General features: G+C 34.3%; 1 protein-coding gene across 3 annotated transcripts in view; it reads right to left on the reverse strand.

Moving 5' to 3' along the window:
- Positions 1 to 20,020, reverse strand: part of Antp (homeotic protein antennapedia) — a 338,269-nt gene extending 318,249 nt beyond the window's left edge. For all 3 annotated transcript variants that reach the window (XM_073958722.1, XM_073958719.1, XM_073958725.1), the window contains exon 1: positions 17,872 to 20,020. The gene's annotated coding sequence lies outside the window, so the exon portion shown is untranslated. The remainder of the gene's footprint in view (positions 1 to 17,871) is intronic.
- Positions 20,021 to 20,749: the final 729 nt, after the last annotated feature.

The following is a 20,749-nucleotide window of genomic DNA, read 5'->3' on the forward strand; positions in this document are numbered from 1 at the left end:
TGCAGTCCCGTCCATTCTTGAATATTTCTTATCCATGATGTTTCTTTTCTGCCTCTTGGTCTTCTTCCATCTATTGTGGTTTGGATAATGGCTTGGAGGAGCTTATATTTTTCATTGCGCATTATATGGCCAAGATAAGATGTTTTTCGGCTTTTTACATCGCGTGTTATTTGTCGTTCCATATTCATCCGTCGTAGTACTTCTTCATTTGAAACGTGGTCAGTCCAGCGAATTTTTAGAATACGACGATAAATCCACATTTCAAAAGAATTTAGTCGTTTTTCGTCGGCTAATTTTATCGTCCAGGTTTCTGCAGAGTATAATAATACTGACCATATGTAGCATCTGACAAAACGTATTTTCGTTGAAAGGCTTATGTCATGGCTGGTTAGCGTTTTCTTATATTTGGAAAATGAATTTCTTGCCATTTCGATTCGGCACTTAATTTCACTTGACATATCCCATCGGTCATTTATCTGGACTCCTAGATATTTATATGTTCTTACACGTTCTATTTCTATGTTATTAATTATCATAGGTACATTATTTTCCACCTGTTTTCTGCTGACAATCATATATTTAGTTTTTCTTATGTTTATTGATAATCCATATTTTTCACTGGTCTTCATGAGTGCATCTATTAGTCTTTGTAGCCCTGCTAAGCTGCTTGCCAGTAATGTGGTGTCGTCAGCGTAACGAATGTTATTGATGAGGATGTTATTTATGCTAATGCCAATGTTTTTGGAAGCTATTGATTCTTGAAAAATTTTTTCAGAATATATGTTAAAGAGAAGAGGTGACAAAATACATCCTTGCCGTACACCTTTCGAAATTGGGATATTGTCAGATAATTCACCATCCACTTTAATATTTGATACTTGTTTCCAGTATAGATTTGAAAATATTCTTAATTAATCGAAAAAGAAAAAAAAAAACAATATTCACAACAAATTTTAAAAAATATGTGTCCAATACCCAGCAAACCAAATGTCTGTTTTTTTGTTACTGACAAAAATGGTCAAATTTAAACGCAAAAGTCTGAACGAAGTATTTAAGTGATAGTTGACTGCACTGTTGCTATCAGTAGGACTTACCGACTACTTTATTTTGTACGCTAATTTACTGAAAATTTTCTTAAATTAGCATCTGTTCAAAGTCTGCAGTTATAGCCACGTGTTGTATGTTCAAATTCTGTCAAATTGTGTGAAGGGTTTCTCTTCCTTTGATAATAATTTAATGCACTTTGCTGCAAAGTTTTCTTTACAACAAAGTTTTCTTATATACATAACTACAGCCGAATTCGGCAATTACATCAGACTTACTTCATAATTCGGACAGATATCTGGCAGAAGAGTCTAAATTCCCTTCCTTGTATTTCCTATGAATTTCGTTCAGAGTATGAAGGGAATTTGTTTGCTGGCCATATGAGTTGAAAAATTAAGTTGATTTTAATAAGAAATTTTAAAATAAAAACAAAATTGCATCATGCTGGGGCTTTAACAGATTATCTTATTTGACTAATTTCACAAAAGCTGGAAACGTAAAATTAAAATTGCGGAATATAAATACAATAAATTTCGGAACGGAAATATAGCCCCAGCATTACCCAATTTCGATCCACCGGCTTTTTGCATGCAAAGCGGACATGATAAGTAGCCTTTAAAACATGGCAATTATATATCGCAAAATAAAAACTACATTAAAATAAATTAAAAAGCATTCTGGATGTATTTACTACGACTTCTAACCCTACACAGTTCTATACTGATGTGGAGAACATAAAGTTATTAGGTATCGACTTAAATCTTTATGAAAAAGCGTTAAACACTGTTTTCTGGTAGTATGTCAGCCATTTAAATAGCCCCATAGGATGTCACACAGTTCTGGTTTCATAAGTACCCATCATCTAACCATACAAATAGCATCAGTGCCTTGTAAAGGGTTATCTTATAAATTGTAGTTGTGTTCCAGAACTAAACAGTTTTTACAATTCTTATCTTTTTCCCAAAAACGCGTTTCCGTACACCACAAAATAGCAAAATGTTCGCTTCTCTTTAAACAAAAATGGCACTGAATAACTTCCTCTTTAGAACCTTTTTACACAACAAATTTGGGCGAGCAAAAATGTGCTCGGCTTGTATGCCGACTTTGACATTTGTTCTATTTTTTTACGTTTCTACAACTTTTCCCTTCCTGCCCCCCTATTCAGTAACTTTTTAACATCTTTACTCATTGTTTATTTTACAACAATTTCATTTGTTTGTTTTGTAGTTGTTACAAAAACAAATGAAATTTTAGCAACTTTTCAATCGATAAAAGTTACAGAATAGGCCTACTGAACTTTTTTGGAAAAATGTGTATGTGGAACTCATTTTTGATAGTTCGCTTTTTTGCAACTTTTACTATTAAAAAAAGTTCCTGAACGGAGGCTTTTGTTAAGAATAGATTCGAAAACTTTTTGTAAAAATTCAAAGGAAAGAATTCACATGATAATTTTCTACCGATTAGCTCTGTCTTTATTGAGTACTGTGTTCCCGAATAATTTAATTTAGATTTTACAACAGATGCAGTATAATTAAGGACATTATCGTGTTGAAAAGTCCAACACAAAGACCTGTTCGAGTTCTTTATTTATGGAAAAGCTTCTTTTAACTCTTTATGGTGAGACACCCCGTTCAATTTTGGAGTCAAACATTGGAGGTCGCATGAACTATAATATTGTTACGGAATTAGGTTTAACTCCGTGTAGACATTGTTTCATTTCCCGACACGATTTGTACCAAATTAATCGAAGGTTCGTTTAGATTACGATTCTACAATGTTTTATTGACGTTACTTTACACAAAGCTTTACTTCATTACTAAACACACAGCTCAACTCTACTAAGCACACAGCTTTTCTCTTTACTTAAGTTACATTTCAGTGACCGTATTAATTCGCGGTCTGAATTACAACTCACTGCTATTCCCAGTATTTATACTCGCTCACTGAAGCTTAACCTGTTCTAGAATCCTCAATCTAGGTTGTTTTACAATGTTCAAGCGAAACGTTAATCGATTCGCAAATAAAAATACACACTTAAAAACAGGCTGACGGATGAATGTAAACAACATATGGGGTAGAGGCAAAAGATTGGAATCCCCAAGGTAGCAGAAAAAAGGAAGACCTAAAAACTCGTGGAAAAGAAGTCTTGTGAAGGAGTTAGAATCCGCCGGAAAATCATGGAGCGAAATAAAAACAATAGCAAATGACAGATCATCCTGGAGGATGTTTGTAGAGGCCCTATGCTCCTCAAGGAGTTAATCGGAAAAGAAGAGGAAGAGAGAAAATAAGCGGAAATTTATCTAAATTAACTTAAATCCACTTCGCCATTTTCATATGTAATTTAAAGTATTTAGTTGTAATTTGATTATTTCATTTGAAATTCGAAACATTTCACTTGTAAATCGAGAATTCCAATTGAATATTGAATTATTTCATTTTCAGTTTGAAAATTCCAATTGAAATTCGAATTATTATACCCTACACCACTATGTGGGGAGGGTATTATAAGTTGGTTTTGGCCAAAAAGTTTGTAACGCATCGAAATAATGGTCGTAGACCCATACTTATATATACCAAAATGAATGTCTCGACGAGCTGAGTCGATCTGGCTATGTGTGTCCGTCCGTCAGTCCGTCCGTCCGTCCGTCTGTCCGTCTGTCCATCTAAACTTTGTAATCACGCTACAGGTCGCAATTTTGATCGGATCGTCACGAAATTTTGGATGTCGATGGGGGTCCCGGAGGGGAAGAAGCCTATTGATTTTGGTGATGGTAGGATAATATTTAGGGGTCAGAATGGGCAAAAAACTTATGTGGATAAAAAGACAACGTTTTTTTCCAAAGCGAATATCTCAGGTTCTATATGGGGTATACCAAAAGCAGAACCTGACAATAAAAGTAGAAAATATCACCTTTCTAATGATGTAAAGTAGGTTCTCGTAGGTGATCAAACAACGAAGATATCACTATAGTCGCAAATAAAACCCAAATGTTCATTTTTGCAATTTTAATTATAATGACGAATATCACAGCTTTGGTTGGGGACTTTCCAAAAACAAAGTCTGACTATGAAAGTAGAAAATCCCATCTTTACAGTGATGCAAAGTAGGTTGGCGTAGGTGGCCACATAACGGAGATATCACAATAGTCGGCAATACATCCCATTTTTTCATTTTTTTGTAATCACGCTACAGGTCGCAATTTTAATCGGATCGTCACGAAATTTTGGGGACTAATGGGGATCCTACAGAGAAAGAAGCCTATTGATTTTGGTGATGGTCGGATAATATTCAGAGGTCGGAATGGGCAAAAAACTTATTTGGAGAAAAAGTCAACGTTTTATTTCAAAACGAATATCTCGGCTTCTAAAAGGGGTATATCAAAAGCAAAACCTGCTGATGAAAGTAGAAAATATCGCCTTTCTAAAGATGTAAAGTAGGTTCTCGTAGGTGATCAAACAACGAAGATATCACTATAGTCGCAAATAAAACCCAAATGTTCATTTTTGTGATTTTAATTATAATGACGAATATCACAGCTTTGGTTGGGGACTTTCCAAAATCAAAGCCTGACTATGAAAGTAGAAGATTTCATATTTACAAGGATGCAAATTAGGTCGGCGTAGGTGACTAAATAACGTAGATATCGCAATAGTCGGTAATACATCCCATTTTTCCACTTTTTTGGAAATCACACTACAGGTCGCAATTTTGATCGGATCGTCACGAAATTTTGAGGGTTAATGGGGGTCACACAGATGAAGAAGCCTATTGATTTTGGTGATGGTCGGATAGTATTTAGGGGTCGTAATGGGCAAAAAAGCTTATTTGGAGAAAAAGACAACGTTTTTTTCCTAAGCGAATATCTCAGCTTCAATATGGGGTATACCAAAAGCAAAACCAGCCATGAAAGTAGAAAATATCGCCTTTCTAATGATGTAAAGTAGGTTCTCGTAGGTGATCCAACAACGAATATATCGCAATAGCCGCTAATAGAACCCAACTTTTTATTTTTGCGATTTAAATAATAATGACGAATATCACAGCTTCGGTTGGGAATCTTCCAAAAACAAAGTCTGACTATGAAGTAGAAAATCCCATCTTTACAGTGATGCAAAGTAGGTTGGCGTAGGTGGCCACATAACGGAGATACACAATAGTCGGCAATACATCCCATTTTTCTTTTTTTTAATCACGCTACAGGTCGCAATTTTGATCGGATCGTCACGAAATTTTGGGGGCTAATGGGGATCCTACAGAGAAAGAAGCCTATTGATTTTGGTGATGGTCGGATAATATTCAGGGGTTGGAATGAGCAAAAAACTTATTTGGAGAAAAAGACAACGTTTTATTTCAAAGCGAATATCTCCGCTTCTAAAAGGGGTATATCAAAAGCAAAACCTAATGAAAAAAAGCTAATGAAAGTAGAAAATATCGCCTTTCTAACGATGTTACGTAGGTTGTCGTAGGTGGTCAAACAACGAAGATATCGCAAAAGCCGCTAATAGAACACAACTTTTCATTTTTGCGATTTTAATAATAATGACGAATATCACAGCTTTGGTTCGGGACCTTCCAAAAGCAAAGTCTGACAATGAAAGTAAAAACTCCCATCATTACAATGATGTAAAGCAGGTTGGCGTAGGTATCCAAATAACGGAGATATCGCAATAGTCGGCAATACATCCCATTTTCCATTTTTGTGCAATCACACTACGAAATTTTGATCGGATCCTCACGAAATTTTGGGGGTTGATGGGGGTCTAAGCCTATTGGTGGTTGGCATACATCCCACTTTTCCATTTTTATTTGGGTTGTACTGTCGATGCACTTAAATGCGTTTCAAAAAAATTTACCTGTGTTAATGAAGACATTCAGAGTAAAGGCGCTAAGCTATCCCAATTTTAATATTTTGAATTTTATTAGTCAAAAGCTTATGAACAGGGGTAGTGGTGTAGGGTATCACATAGTCGGTCCCGACCCGACTATAGCCTTGGCTCACTTGTTTAATTTATAATTTGAATTTTTTCATTTGCAATTCGAGGTGTTTCATTTATAATTCGAATTTTTTATTTTGTAATCGAATTTTATCACTTGTAATTTCATATTAAAAAACCAAATTAAAACTTAAAATTAGAAATAAAAAAAATCGTTTTAAAAATTAAATCGAATTACAAATGAAAAAAATTCAAATTATTATGCAATAATTCGAATTTCAATAGCTATTCTCAAATTATAATTGAAATAATTCGAAATTCAATTGGAATTCTCAAATTACAAGTGAAATGTTTGGAATTACAACATAGTTGCTTTCGAAACAATATGCTATAGACCCCATACCATAACCACACCGCACAGTGGATCGACCCATTGGCCAAAAATAAAAAAAATGAATGTCAAAATGTTGGTACAACATCTGGCAACACTGACAGCAATGACATGGACCTTTTTAAAAATATATTAGTTTTTGTTTCATTCGAACGCGATCTTCTTAAGAATAGCTTCAAAAGTCGGAACATTTGACTAATATTTTTTGTTGTGAGTACAACCTATATTTTAGGTGCAAGTAAATATATTCAAAATATCGCGAAACTAATACGTATAGCAAAATATTATAGTGGATTTTGAAGGAGGAGGTAAAAGCTTAATTTTCATTAAAAATAGTGTTTCAGCGTGTTGTGGAATTGTTGTAAGCTGCATATTTTCTTAGTGTATTTTGTAATGTCAATTCGATCATATACTTAAATTTGACCTAAGGTTTTAGTCATGATGCACACCAGTGCCCACCTCGGGAATAATTTTCCAAAGTAGGTCATGGGTTTAAGATTATTCAGTATTAAAATCAGCTGCCATCTAGTGCCAAACTATAAATGGTGGGTCGCTGACTAAAGCTGCCCTAGAATAGGGTTTTTATGGATATATTAGCGAATAATTCTGTTATCTGACCACGTACATTAACATAATTGGCATCAGTGGCAAGATGAAGAAATCTTCTTTTAAATTAGTCTTATGTTGGCGGTACGTGCCTTCCAGGAAGAACGCTATAAGATCTATATTAAACATTTTACAAATTTTCAGACAAAAATATTGATTTTTTTAATCCGCTAAATTGGTTGGATTTTATGTCGCGTTGGTGATTGTTTTGTTTCCCCAAGCCTATTTTTTCATAATAAGATAATGGGGACCTTTGTTCATTTCATTTTGTATTAACAGCATAAAACAATTCTTACCGTATACCCCCTACAGAGGGGAAAGGGGGGAGAATGTACGCTCGTGGTTTTTTGAAACACTCTTCGCAGCAGTACAAAGCTGTAACCGGCGCATTGGCTTGATTTTTACACTCTAAATATTTTTGGCCACTTTCTCCATACAAGTGGATCCACTGTGCACCGGCCCGATTTTGGTTACGTTCCAAATAATGTGTGGATTTGCGAATATCATGAAAATAGTAATTAGAGCCATCAGAACCATCTACATTATTTTTTCGTAGGAGAAAGAAACTCCTTACCATTCCCTATTCCGAAGGTTACCAAGAGGTGAAAGTTGTATCTTTTATTCAATATTAATCTTTTTAGATATTAAGCTTCAGAAATCACACGGCACACTGTTACGCTACTGGAATTGAATCCGACTGTTTTTGGTATCTTAAAGACAGAATCGTGTGAATTAGACATATTGCCCTTACATCGGCCGGTTTCACAACATAATATAGTTCCCGGAGCGGATCGATCTTGTTTGTAGTTATTCCCTAAAGTATCTGGTTCTTTAATGTAGTTCCATAGTTCCAAATAATAATAGTTCAATGAATCTTTCAACTTCGCTGTTGTTTCCTTCTTTCCAAATAGTTCCGAAACCGAGATAGTTCAACGACGAATCTGCAATTTTTCTTTCAATCTTTTAGTGGATGAATTGATATAAACGAATTGTCATAAAAACAAATAAATTGATTTACGATAATTTAACAATGGGCAACATCTCAATAATTAACGAAACGAACGAAAAAGATCGTGAAATTAGAGGAAAATATAAACCATACGAATGAAACTATAAGCGCGACAGAAACTATATGAACTAAAGGAACTATGTTTATAAACGCAAGAACTGGATATACTTCATTGAAACTAGTTCGCCCAGGGACTACACAACTGTATTACACATGCGCAAGTTCTTTACTACTTTTTCATATTTTCCGTAGTTTCTCTTTTTCACAAAATTATACACAGCTTTTCTTCATCGTCATTTTTTTGGTTATTTCAAGCACTGAATGTCACCATTCTTCATATGTTCATATTTTGATAAGTTCTTCTTTACGAAGTCATTTCCACGACCCATATAATATCATAAAATCTAGCAATTCGTGATATCTCCAATATTACCGACTCCAATGATTCCAGTGTGCTATGAAACAATTGGAAATGCAAGAATTTTTAAAGATTTTCAAAAGAAGTAAACATAACGGTGCATTTCCAGAGCACATTAGAAAAATATTTGGATCATTGTCATGAAATGGAATACATTTGAAAAAATTGCGTTTATTTATTGTAACTGGACCAATGATGAACATGAAGAGAGCATTTGTATGGTTAATCGTACTACTAGACTGTATGACAAAGTAAACTGACGGATCTAAGAAGAAAATCTCATTTCTACCCGATTTAGACTTCCCAGTGGCGCCCGAGCAGGGACACGAATATGGAATAAACCTTATTAGTTGTAAAAGAGATTTATTAACTGTTTACTAAAGCTTTGTTTCCGTACTTTTTAATAGTAAAACTTGTAGAAGAGAGAAAAGTTGTTTTCACTCAGAAGTTTTTTTTTTTTAAGTTCCGTAACGCAAAAATGAAAAAAAACGTCAAAAAGCTGGAACAAATGACAAAGTCAAGGTACCAGCCAATCAGACGCCGTCGACCATGTTACTATTTGTTACTCGTCAAATTTGTCGTGAATAAAGTTTTTAAAGAGAGCATCATTCGACGCCATGTTTTTTAAAGAGAAGTGAACATTTACAATTTTTTGGGTACGGGAACGGGTTTTCTGGTAAAATGTGGTAAACATTGTAAAAACTTTTTAGTTCTGGAACAAAGCTTAAATATGTCAACCACATTGGGGACTTCATGGGTTTACAGTCTCCCGAAAGAAGAGCTGGGGAATTATATGACTGAAACGTGTCGTTACAGTGGTCTAGGATTTTGCCTACTGCAATGCAACTCTGTTATAGGTAGTTTGAGGTATATTCGAAAATGTTGCAAAGCGATAGAGTGCGATTTCGGAAATTGAGAAGATTAACCAATCATTTCTGTAGTTATTAAAATATTTTGTTTAAAAATATTTATACATTTATCCTTACTCTCTTTAAAGTTGTCACAACATATGTACAAACCATAAATCAAAAAATTCCTATTTAATTGATGACTTTAGATTTATTAACATAAATGCTGCTGTTGACATGCATTCTTATTTTGAAATTTAATAAATCTTGAAATTTAATAAATTTTAAATTATTTGACACAAAAACGTAACCATCATTTGTAACATCTTCCCTCACTCGCTCACTACTACATCTCATAAATATAATTCTTAAACATTATTAACTTTCAAGCATATTTTGCATGCCCAGGCCTGTTGTATGTAAATTTGTCAAAATTGCAAATATAGCTAGTTAGTCGAAGTCAGTCAGTCAGTTGTTCGTCGGTCGGTCGTCGCCGTATGCCCTCACATTTTATTTACATTAAAATTTGTGTATAACAACATCAGCAATAACACTAACAACAGCAGCCAGCAACAACTAGGCAGGCAGCAGGAGTAATTGAGTGTGCAAGTCAAAGTTTTGTGAGAAGTTATGGTAGCTTTGAACTTGGTACTTGGATTTTTGAATTATGATTATATACCAGTTAATGGATGCATTTTACAAATTTATGTATGATTGTTGTAGGTATGTAAATACATATGTATGTATGTATTACGCAGTTAGATAGATTTATGCACTCTCTGGCATTTTGCTCTCATTCATTGCATTTTCTCTTTGGTAGACAGATAGATGTGTGATGTTGCGACGGAATACGTATGCATGGATTGTAAATTTTGAATTCGATGTTATATGTACATATGTATGTATGTTTTAGAATACATATTAGCATAGTTCCTATGTATTAAAGATGGTCAAACACCAATAAATAAACAATAAAATTACCAAAAAAACTAAAAGTCGAAAAAATTTTTTTTTAAAATTTTATAAAAATTTAAATTTTTTCAAAAATTAAAAAAAATACTCCTTGGGTTTTCACAAAAATTTTATAACTCGTATAAAAACTCATATACTCAAAAAATGTTAAGTTGTGTCAAAAAGCTGGAATTTCATTGGAAATAGTTTAGAAAAACACACATTTTTACCCATGTAATTTCAATAAATTCAAAAAAGTGTTAAACGGACGGAACTGGTCGGATACAGAAGTATAAATGGGCTAAAAAAGGAGACTCTCGGGCATCTTTCTGTGAAAACAGAACTTTGTTCCATGTTGTTCCACAAAAGTGCTAGTCCACTAAATTTGGAATTTCATAAAATTCAGTACCTGAGGAAAAATAAAATAGCTCATGTTGTGTAAACGCTACGTTAATTTACTAAAACGAATCCACAATCCTGCCTACTTTACAAAAAAACAATGAACTCAATATCTGTTATAGTTTCCGAGAAATAGCTACGTCTTTCTCCAGAAATTTCCAAAAAAAAATTACGTATTTCCCAAAAATGGGGAAAATGTTAATTTTTAGGGGCACACCACGCCCACACCGTCCAATATTTTGACCTAATTTTTTGGTTTCCCTAGTTTCAATATGTTTACTATCGAAACCCATATAGAAATTAAATATCTATGACAAAACAAAATTTTGATTTTTGGTCAGGAAAAACGATTCCTTAACCATTGTGCGCCGGCCACCGTATATGAAAACTTGTTTGTGTACTTCGAATATGGCTGCTACAGGCAGAATTTTCATTCGTTGATTAATAAAACCTTATGGAGAAAAATTTGAATTTAAAAATCTTCTCAGGTCTTATGGCCTTCGAATTATAGAGGGATGCCAGAGTATCTTAGCAATCCCGCCAACATTCTCTTCTCTAATTTGGCTTCGGAAAGCAAAGAACTGATTGAGTATTGGACTTTATTGCATGTCGCATTATATCTACTCGCTTTCGAGTACAAATAAATTTTTTAACTTTTCAGTTAAGATTTTAATGGGAATTTTATGTATATGTACATAAATGTTTATATTGGAACTTGATACCCTTTATAACTAATCGAATCTTCTTATATCCTTAAAAGAAATTTCTAAAAATCCTTACGTACTCACAGTGTACGCCACATGCACATATGTATATGTATGCGTACATATTTCTCCATATCCTATTGCTGGTAATAGTGAGAGTAATTATTATGTTATTATTTATTGATTTATTTCAATTGATATCATTTTTACCCAATATTTTTCATTTTTGCATTTTCTGTCATTGTTGTCTGTCTATCTGGCTGGCTTCTGTTGCTTGCTGTGTTGTTGATGATGTTAAAGCCCATACTGGTGATGATGATGATGCTGCTGCATATTTATGCATGTACATTGTACAACAAAACATACGTAGTGTATATAGGATCTGAGAGAGAGCGACACATATTCATCTGTGGGGTAAAATTTTTCAAGTCTATAAAAATGGTTGTATAATGAAGTGCATGTTCTGTGCCATTTTGCAAAATTTATGAACTTCCATGAAAATTCCATTCATATTTTCACAAAAATTATCTCTTTTATATTAGTATTGGTGGTTGATATATCATTCATTCAATGGGCCGACAGACAGTACAAGAGGGATATGGAAATTTTAAAACAGTAATGGGTAAAATACTGTGAAAAAATTGTTTAAATTGAATTAAATGAGCGAATGAGGAACAAAACAAATTTGTTGGAAATAAGTCATTAAACTAAATGCATATATAAATATGGGTGCATGGTATATTACGTTTATATAAAAAGCCGTATATTATTAGTAAATAAACAGCCGTCGGCTATACGATGAACGACATTTATTGAAAGGAATTCATAGCTTTTTAAAATCTAATATAAAGAATCAATAATGATAAAATTAATTGTCTTGGAATAAACAGCGATTAACCGTTTTCAACCAAATCCACTCAGACAAATGGTTGAGTGTTGGCCTTATTCGAATACTGCGGCTGAAAAGCGTTTGTTGGTATTTCATCTTTTTATGATTTGTGTAAGATTTTCCCATTAAGTGGGGAGGATCTAAAAGTTTAGTTAGAAAAGATTGTATTGGTCAAATCATGTATTGCAATTGTAGATAGAACATAAATTATTTGACAAATAAAAGAAGGAAACATTTATAACAAAAACGATAAATAAAAACATGGATACCAAAAAAATCGGTAAAATTAAAACGCAAAATTATGATTGAAAACCTTAAATAAAAGTTGGTAATACTGATCATATCGTTAGCGCCTAACGACTACTTCTTTTTATCGCTAATTTACCGAAAATTTTCGATAATTAATGAAATTATAATCATTTCAGTATTACCATTTTTCGGTAACGAAAAGTTCTGGAATTCCACTACTGATTTAATAGACCTGTGTGTTTTTCTATGTCTTATTATTAATTTCCCACGTATTTTGTCTCAAAAATCAAATTTTCGAATTTCAAAACCGTTGGCTTCTATATTTTCTGACTACAAGCCAAAGTTCGCTTCAAATTTAAGTATCAGTTTTAATTTAAGGCAAGCAACAAAGCAACGATTTATGGTTTGACTTACATATCAACGGTGTCATGATTTTCCATAAGCCACTAGAGTTAGGCAATCTATTTCCAGGGGCAGATCAATCTTTTTAGTTCCTTTTCCGAAAAGGAACTAGTTACTTAAAATAAGTAGTTACATAATTCCAAATAGTTCCGAGACCGATACAGTTCATTGAGTCTTTCTCTTTCATCATTATTTTTATTACCTACGTTCCAAATAATTCCGAGGCCGAAATAGTTAAAGAAATCGTTCACAAAATGAAATAAATTGCAGCGATGTAACATGCAATAATGAACGAAACGAATGAGTGAATGTGGAATTAAAGGATTGAGATGAACTATACCAATGAAAGCACTATGCACTCAGGAACTACAAGGGCGGAAGAGTTGGATATATTTTCAATTGTTACTGGGACGTAATTTGCACATTTTTAATATTGAATCTTTAGTGCTCGGACCTGACTTGAAAGTGTATTTATATTTTTAACTTCGATTATTAAGAAAAGTATAAAAATTATCTAAATTAATATCGGTTGGAATATATAAGTTAACGAGAATTTATTCACGACAGATTTTTATCGATTTGTTTCAATTGCAAAATATTTTATATTGCACAGAAAACATGGAAAACAATTTTTCCCGTCTTTGAGTCCGATTTTTTTAATATCTTAATTGGTAAATAGAAACCATAGCCTACATCTCTAAAGGTCCAAAATCATACGCTTTTGGAATACAAAGTTAAGATACATCTCTGTGGTTTTCAAATAAAACAACATAAGTCGACTTATGTAAATTTTAGATTATTGGTACCACGTATATACATATTTATAAAATAAATAAAATAAAATATATCTCCTCAAAAAATATCTATTTAGGGGATTTTTAGAATTTTGTGTTGTCATCGGAACGTTTGGGTGGCATTTATCTTAACGATTGTGGACGTTCCGAATAAATGCTTACGTTTTGCAAATAAACTTGATTTGGATTAAAGTGCAAAAGTTTTGAACTTTTGCGGAGTGTGTACCTGAAGGAATGAACTAATATAATTGCAAAAAATCATAGGTCATTAAGGTCGACTCCAACGAGAAATTAATAAAAACATAATTCAAGCTGGAAGTGGACCTTATTTTGGGAGTCATTTTTTGGACCATTGTGTCAGGAAGCATGAACTTGCCCGCGAAATACATAATATTGCTTTACCAGGGCCACAAGAAGTATATTGGGTAAAAATTTCCATAGGATTCTCGTACAGCCCTTAAAGTGAACTTAAGCGAAATTTTTGAACTTTTGTGAGGGAGGTACCTGAAGATGAATTTCCACTATGCGCAAAAATTCAATTCGCGAGTTATCCTTCTCGTCAATCATTTTAGATGGCAGGGTTATTTTGAGTTTTTGATCTATTATCTCTTGAAAACAATTGTGCCTTCGTAAAAGAGGTCGTGCACAACCTGCGACAAAAAAACCCTTAACTGAACTTTTGATAAAAAAATTGGAAAATTTGTTGTGCGAGGTATCCAAGAGATTGGACCGATATAGTTTAAATTCGAACATGATCTACGTCTGGTAAAAATATCATAATGTGCAAATTATGGACAAATCGGTTAATGCCTTCAAGAGTTATCGCGCGCACCACTTTAGCGAAAAAACTTTTGTGGACTAGGTAACTGAAGAAGTAGAACGATATGGTCGACCTACAAAGAAAATCAGTCAGCTTAACAGATGGACTGACAGGGCAAAATCGACTTCAAATTGTCTTAAGTCGACATTATAGTGGTCCAAAACCATTACCTCGATGAGGGACATTTCTATCGTATCAAAGTTTATATACCAATGTTAACCTAAAGACTAAGGGTATAATGATAAAATTTACACAGCTGCTTTGTCCGTCTCATAACATCCTAAAAGTCTAATGCGAAAATAACTACCAAAATGAATTTGGGGGTTATGTCCGTTGGGAGTTATGTCACCGCACCATAATTCGTTTACCCAGCAAGTCTCTTACACTAAGTTAGGTATTCAGGAGACGTATACAGTCGAAATCGCTTATAACGACGGTCAAGAGACCGACGGAATTGTCATTATAAGCGAAATTCGTTCCGCAGAAATTTAGTACTTTTGGATATCATCGCTATAACTGATATGTCGTTATAAATGATGACGTTATAAGACATTTCGAATGTATATCGACGCAGCCATGTCGGTTCATCTGTGGAAATCACTTTAGCGTCCAAGGAATGAAGTAAGTAGATAAAATTTTTCTCAAATGTGTTGTAGCTTCGTAGAAAATTTGGTATTGAAAACAGGCTATATTGGCCCCATACAACACGTTGCGTCGCTTTAAGGAATTTTGAAGGTGTTGAGTCCCATTTGGCCTCCGAATTGATTGTGATATGGATTTTGTGTTTCCAGAAGTCAAAAAACATTTCTAGCAAACATTTACGAGGGTCTTAGCCACATTTACACTCTGAATTGGTTTTAATTTGGGATTTTGTTTTTTTTAGAAGTTAAAAAACATTGTTTATGTAGGTCCACACAGAGGAAATAAGTCGATTCAAAATCAACAGGCTGGGAAGTTGTTGCGGATTCTGAAACCACAATATTCATCGATGAGAAAAGTCAAAAAACAAAAAAAAAAAAAAAATCCGAATGAAAATCGCTTACACCTGGGAAGTTTTTGCGGATTCTGAAACCACAATGTTCATCTGCGCAGGAGCGATTTTTAAATAAATCGCGGTCAAAGTTCACATATTTAGAGCTTTTTAGGTTTCCATGAGTTTGTTTGAAAACAGCAAATCTTATCGAAATGGGACTGACGAAAATATTGTAGCAGTGAAAATTCTCTACAATATTTTCTTTAGTCCCTTTTCGATAGCACTTGCCGTTTCCAAGCAAAATCGTGAAAACCTAAAGCAACCCTAAATATGTGAATCGCGGTATTTATTTAAAAAACCTCCGGTGATTTTTGTTGTAGTTTTCTCATCTATGAACATTGCTGTTTCAGAATCCGCAAAAGCGATTTCCATTTAAATTTAGTTAAGGCGGTGCGCCTTATGGTGTGCGCACGGTGCCTGCGTATGGTGTCAACATAAACGCAGGCGTGTTATTTTTTTTTTTTTTGACAGGATTTTTTAATTTTTTTGTATCTGCTCAATTTATAATATTTCGACCAGAAACGTGATCACTTTGACCACTGTACGTTGGCAATTCACGAAACCGTTGAGACCATTTGTTTGTCAACTCGACAACGGCGTGCACTTTTCGACCACAAACGGTGTTGATACACTATCGATAACGGATGTGGTCAGTTTGACCACGTATGGTTAAATAGCGAAACGCGTCGGTATAAAGTATGTTAAAGGTCTTTACCCCATTTACCCACCGAAGGTCTACGTTATAATGTAGCCTCCAAATAGCGCAACGCGTCGATATAAAGTATTTAGAAGATCTTGACCCCATTTGCCCACCGAAATGGTGGTAATTTGGGATTTTGTCTTTCTAGATTCTTGAAAGTATGTCTGCCCAAAATTGTCGATGTATGGCATAGGTCCCACTGCGTCGATTTTACCTTTCCAAGGCCACGGGATTGGCCCTATATAACTCAACGCGTGGTGTTAAGGAATTTTGAAATTATCTCATTTTCCCACCGAATTGGTTGTAGTTTGGGGATATGTGTTTCAGGCGTTAGAAAACCTTTATAAAAAATGCCTATATTAGTCCACGATTTGGTATAGTTTCCATTGATCGGTACCTCCAAATTTTCAGCACATCATCCAACCAAAATTTTTGAAATCTGCTTTCAATATAATTTATGTAGAAATTCGGCAAGGCCGATTTTAACGGTTTTTTACTTGTTCAGCATAAGGAAGTGATCGAATATTTAAAATTTTTGAGGACCGCAAAAATTTTACTTTTATAGAGGTGTTTAAACATACCAAGTGTGTCCGCGTATTCGGTACTTTTTTAATAATTATTGCCAAATGTTACTGAATGCTAATAGTTTTAAAACACGTACAATAGAAAAGTTATAACTGAGGAAATTCATGCATTAACATTTATCAAGTACAAGGTCAATCCCAATACGAAACAAAAGTAGGGAAATGTCTGCAAATTCGGTTGGTCTTCTACGGTTCCAAAGTAAAACTTCCGAGGGTGTATATAAATACAAATTAATTGATAACTTTTTTAATGAACTGAATACAGTATTTATGCAGCTTTTAGGTTGTACAATAATGACTCTTATTGTTTAAAATATCAGCATAAATGCGGTTTCAGAGAAATATATCTTTATTTGCGAATCCTTTTTTTTTACTTTTTTATTTTACTAAACTAAAGCTGTTTCCTCGAAAGAACATGCTGAGACTTTCCTCATATCAAATAGTAATATCCAATACTATTTTCAACTGAATAATATGTAGTCTACTTCTTATCGCGAAGCCCAACGGCGTTACGATCTTTCTTTTTCACTAGATACAAGTTTATTGAGCTTAAAATAATCAGGAAATCTAGCCAAAGTTACTCTGCGAGTTTTGACCGCTGATTACGTGATCTATTTTGCTCAGGTTTCGTAACCACGATTTTTATAAAAGGTGGGCATGATCATTATCATTTTAGGCTTCATTAATTTTTCCAAACATAGTTTACGCATTTTGGGTGCCACCGTGGTGCAATGGTATGCACACCCGCCTTGCACGCTGAAGGTCGTGGGTTCGATTCCCCGGCCAAGCAACATCAAACAATTTTCAACGGTGGCAAAATACCCCTCCGTAATGTTGGTGACATATTCTGAATATGTCAGCCATGTAATACTTCTCTACAAGTGGTGTCTTAACACACGCCGTTCGGACTCGGCGATAAACTGTAGGTCCCATATCATTGAGATAATATGAATCGGGGTACACTTATTGATATGAGAGAAGTCTCCCTTGTCCCATCTGGGATGTTTGTGGAACAATTATTATGTTTACGCATTTAACAAAATTTTCCCACAATTAAAATACTCCATATTTAATAGTTTTGGAATATGTACTTACGTGTTATCCTTTGCTGGTAGAGAACGAATTGCAGCTCCACCACTCCAAGGACTCCAACACAATTTTTCGTTTACGTTTGTTCTGTGATGTTTTATTTTGAGATGAACAAAAAACACACAAAGATTGCTCTTCTTTTATCTTTCTTTTCTATGTTTTCATAGAATTTGCACAATTTAGTAAAGAATGTTTGAAAAGTTATGATGCACTTTTTTCGAACAGACCGAGAGAGAGGACAATGGATGATGCACAGTGGTAATAAAATATTTTTAATATTTTTTCTTATTTTTTTACAAATTATATTTTTTATTTAATTTAAAATTAACTTTAAAATTATTGCTAATTTTTTTGAGACTAGAAAGATTAACAATGATTTATTTTTGTTGTTCTTGTGTTTTTTGTTTATTTTAAAAATACTTTTGGCATTAATTAGAATAATAGAGGAGGGGTGTTGTTGTATTTTGTATTACATAAAGTTTTTTTATAACCAATTCCAATGTTTTGATTTTTTTTAAAATTGGCACTATATGAAATTTTAAATTTTTTAGCTTTTTGTTTATTGCACTAATGTTGTTTCTTTATTATTTCTTTTTTTGCCTTTTTTGAGAATTTAATTAATTATTTCTTAATGATTTATTTTTATGTGGTCTTCCATTATTTTTTTCGTTTTGTTTGTTTTGAATAGATGTTTTTGTTGTTTTTTAGCTCCTTCCTCTTAAGGTGTTTAAGTAATTTATTAATTTTTTGTTGTTATTGCCATTCATCTACCGGCCTTGTAGTTGCCTGCCTTATGTATATGGTTTTGTTGTTTGTTTTTTGTTTCATTCTTTGAAATTCTAGTTTTGTTGTTGCACTGTCCAATTTTTTTATTATCTGTGGCAGTTAGTACATTGTAAGTTCTTCTGCATGTTGTTATTGTTTTTATTGTAGTTAGGTAGTAGATAGCTGTTGTAATGCTTTGATTATGTCGTCGTCTACTAACGCGCTACCGTTTTGTTTGGATGGACTGTAAACATACGAATAAATTTCAGTTTTTACGATTATTGTTATGATTATTTTTATGACTGACTGTGTTGTCTATGATGTGTGTTGACGACCGCGTAGTAGTTGTATTAGTCTACCCCGAACGAACGATATAAACATTGATGATGATCCGGCAATGGCGATACGGAGGACGTTCGTTGTTATTGATGATGGCTGCTGCCGTCTTCTATGGCTGCCAGCCTGGCTATGAATGTGTGCGTGTGTACGGTATTTGTTGGTTGGTTGGTAATGCTGCTGCTGCTTCGCACTTTTCTTACATGAACTGTGGTAGTTGTTGTTGCTGTTTGTCAATGTAATAATGCCGGAGTGTGCCTTCCCCTAAATACCGAATTCATCATCATCATCACCATCAAGGCATAAGCAGCCAGCTAGCCAGCCACCACTTGTGACTTGTGTTTTTTCTATGGCCTGGCCGCTCCAACAGCCCAAGTGTGCCAGCCCTATTCTTATTGTCCCTTTGTAATTGGAATTTGTGTTTAAACTCCTATGAATTGTAGCCTATTGTACAGCCCGAAACTATGTTAGCAAACATTCACGAGGTTAGGGTCCATGCGTATGCAAATTTCACTTTTCCACAACCGATGATGGAAAATTAGCAAAATCAACTTCATTCACAAATTTGTTGTAGGCTAGATAGAGCCAGCTTTATGACATTATCACCACTAACGAAGACATTTTTGCACGCTTTGCCGAGACCGTCTATTTTAATTTTATTAGCTTATCTGTGTTTATTTTTCAGCTATTTGTGGTGGCCCATAAAAAAAGTTTTCTTTTATGACCGCCGATTCAATTGCATTTTGTTCATTTCTGATAATCTTTTATGGCTAATATTTTATTACTATTATTATTGTTTTGTGATGATGTTGATTTCTTTACGACTTCTATCGAACTAAACCCATAAACTATACGTTTCGCAGCATATACATGTGAAAAATTCGAGCAAAAACACTTTGGCTGGCTGTGTGGCTGTCTGTTTTGTGTAGTTGGTTGATTGTTGGCTTTTTCTTCTGGTTCCTTCTGACTTTCTGCTGCTTTTTCCTTGTGGTTCTTCTCGTGGTGCTGGTACTGCAGAAGAGCGCGCCGCGTAAACATGTAGAATTTCTTAATTCAATTCAAAACGAGTCGAATTCACACAAAAGGCAGACAAACCAGAGGAGATCCGTAATGAAATTGTAGTATAAAAAGAAATTTATTGCGCCGCATAACGTTGAACGTAGACGTTGCTGTTGTACGTCAAAAGCTACGGCAATGCCGACGCCGGCCACTGTATTCAGAAAAGCTACTAAACAACTCATCAGACAACCAAACATATGGCTGAACAAGAATTGTGGCAAAACAGGGGAGGGGGAACAAAGGAAAACTTTCTGGTATAAGCTCCCTGAGTACGCTGAGCTAAAGAAAAACAACAACAATAGGTCACAGAAAACCTCAATGTTCTCATATAAATAATCCAACACATATGATATACACAAACAACATTTCACACAAACCTATATTACAAAGAGTTCTGCCACCATTGTCTGTTGACTGCTCTGTTGGCATTTCCAACTCGTACTCGTATAGTATATAAATAATCTTATAAGACACTCAGTGAGCAGCAGTACAAAGGAGAGCACAATACCAACCAACAAACCACCTACATTGCAAGCAACCTTCCATCCAACCAACCTACCCACCCAAATTTCCTCTCATTTTCCACACCAACATTGTTCTCTTGTCTAATAAATTCATCACAACAAGAAGGCCCACTGTGCAAATACACTACTCTACTAAAAACCTCTCTAACTCAGCGGGTGTTCCTCGTCGTCCACCATACGCTAGCTCATATTTGGTTATT

The sequence above is a fragment of the Musca autumnalis genome, unplaced genomic scaffold (assembly GCF_047663935.1).
Source record: "Musca autumnalis isolate F117 unplaced genomic scaffold, ASM4766393v1 scaffold_1, whole genome shotgun sequence".
Classification (NCBI taxonomy): Eukaryota; Metazoa; Arthropoda; class Insecta; order Diptera; family Muscidae; genus Musca; species Musca autumnalis.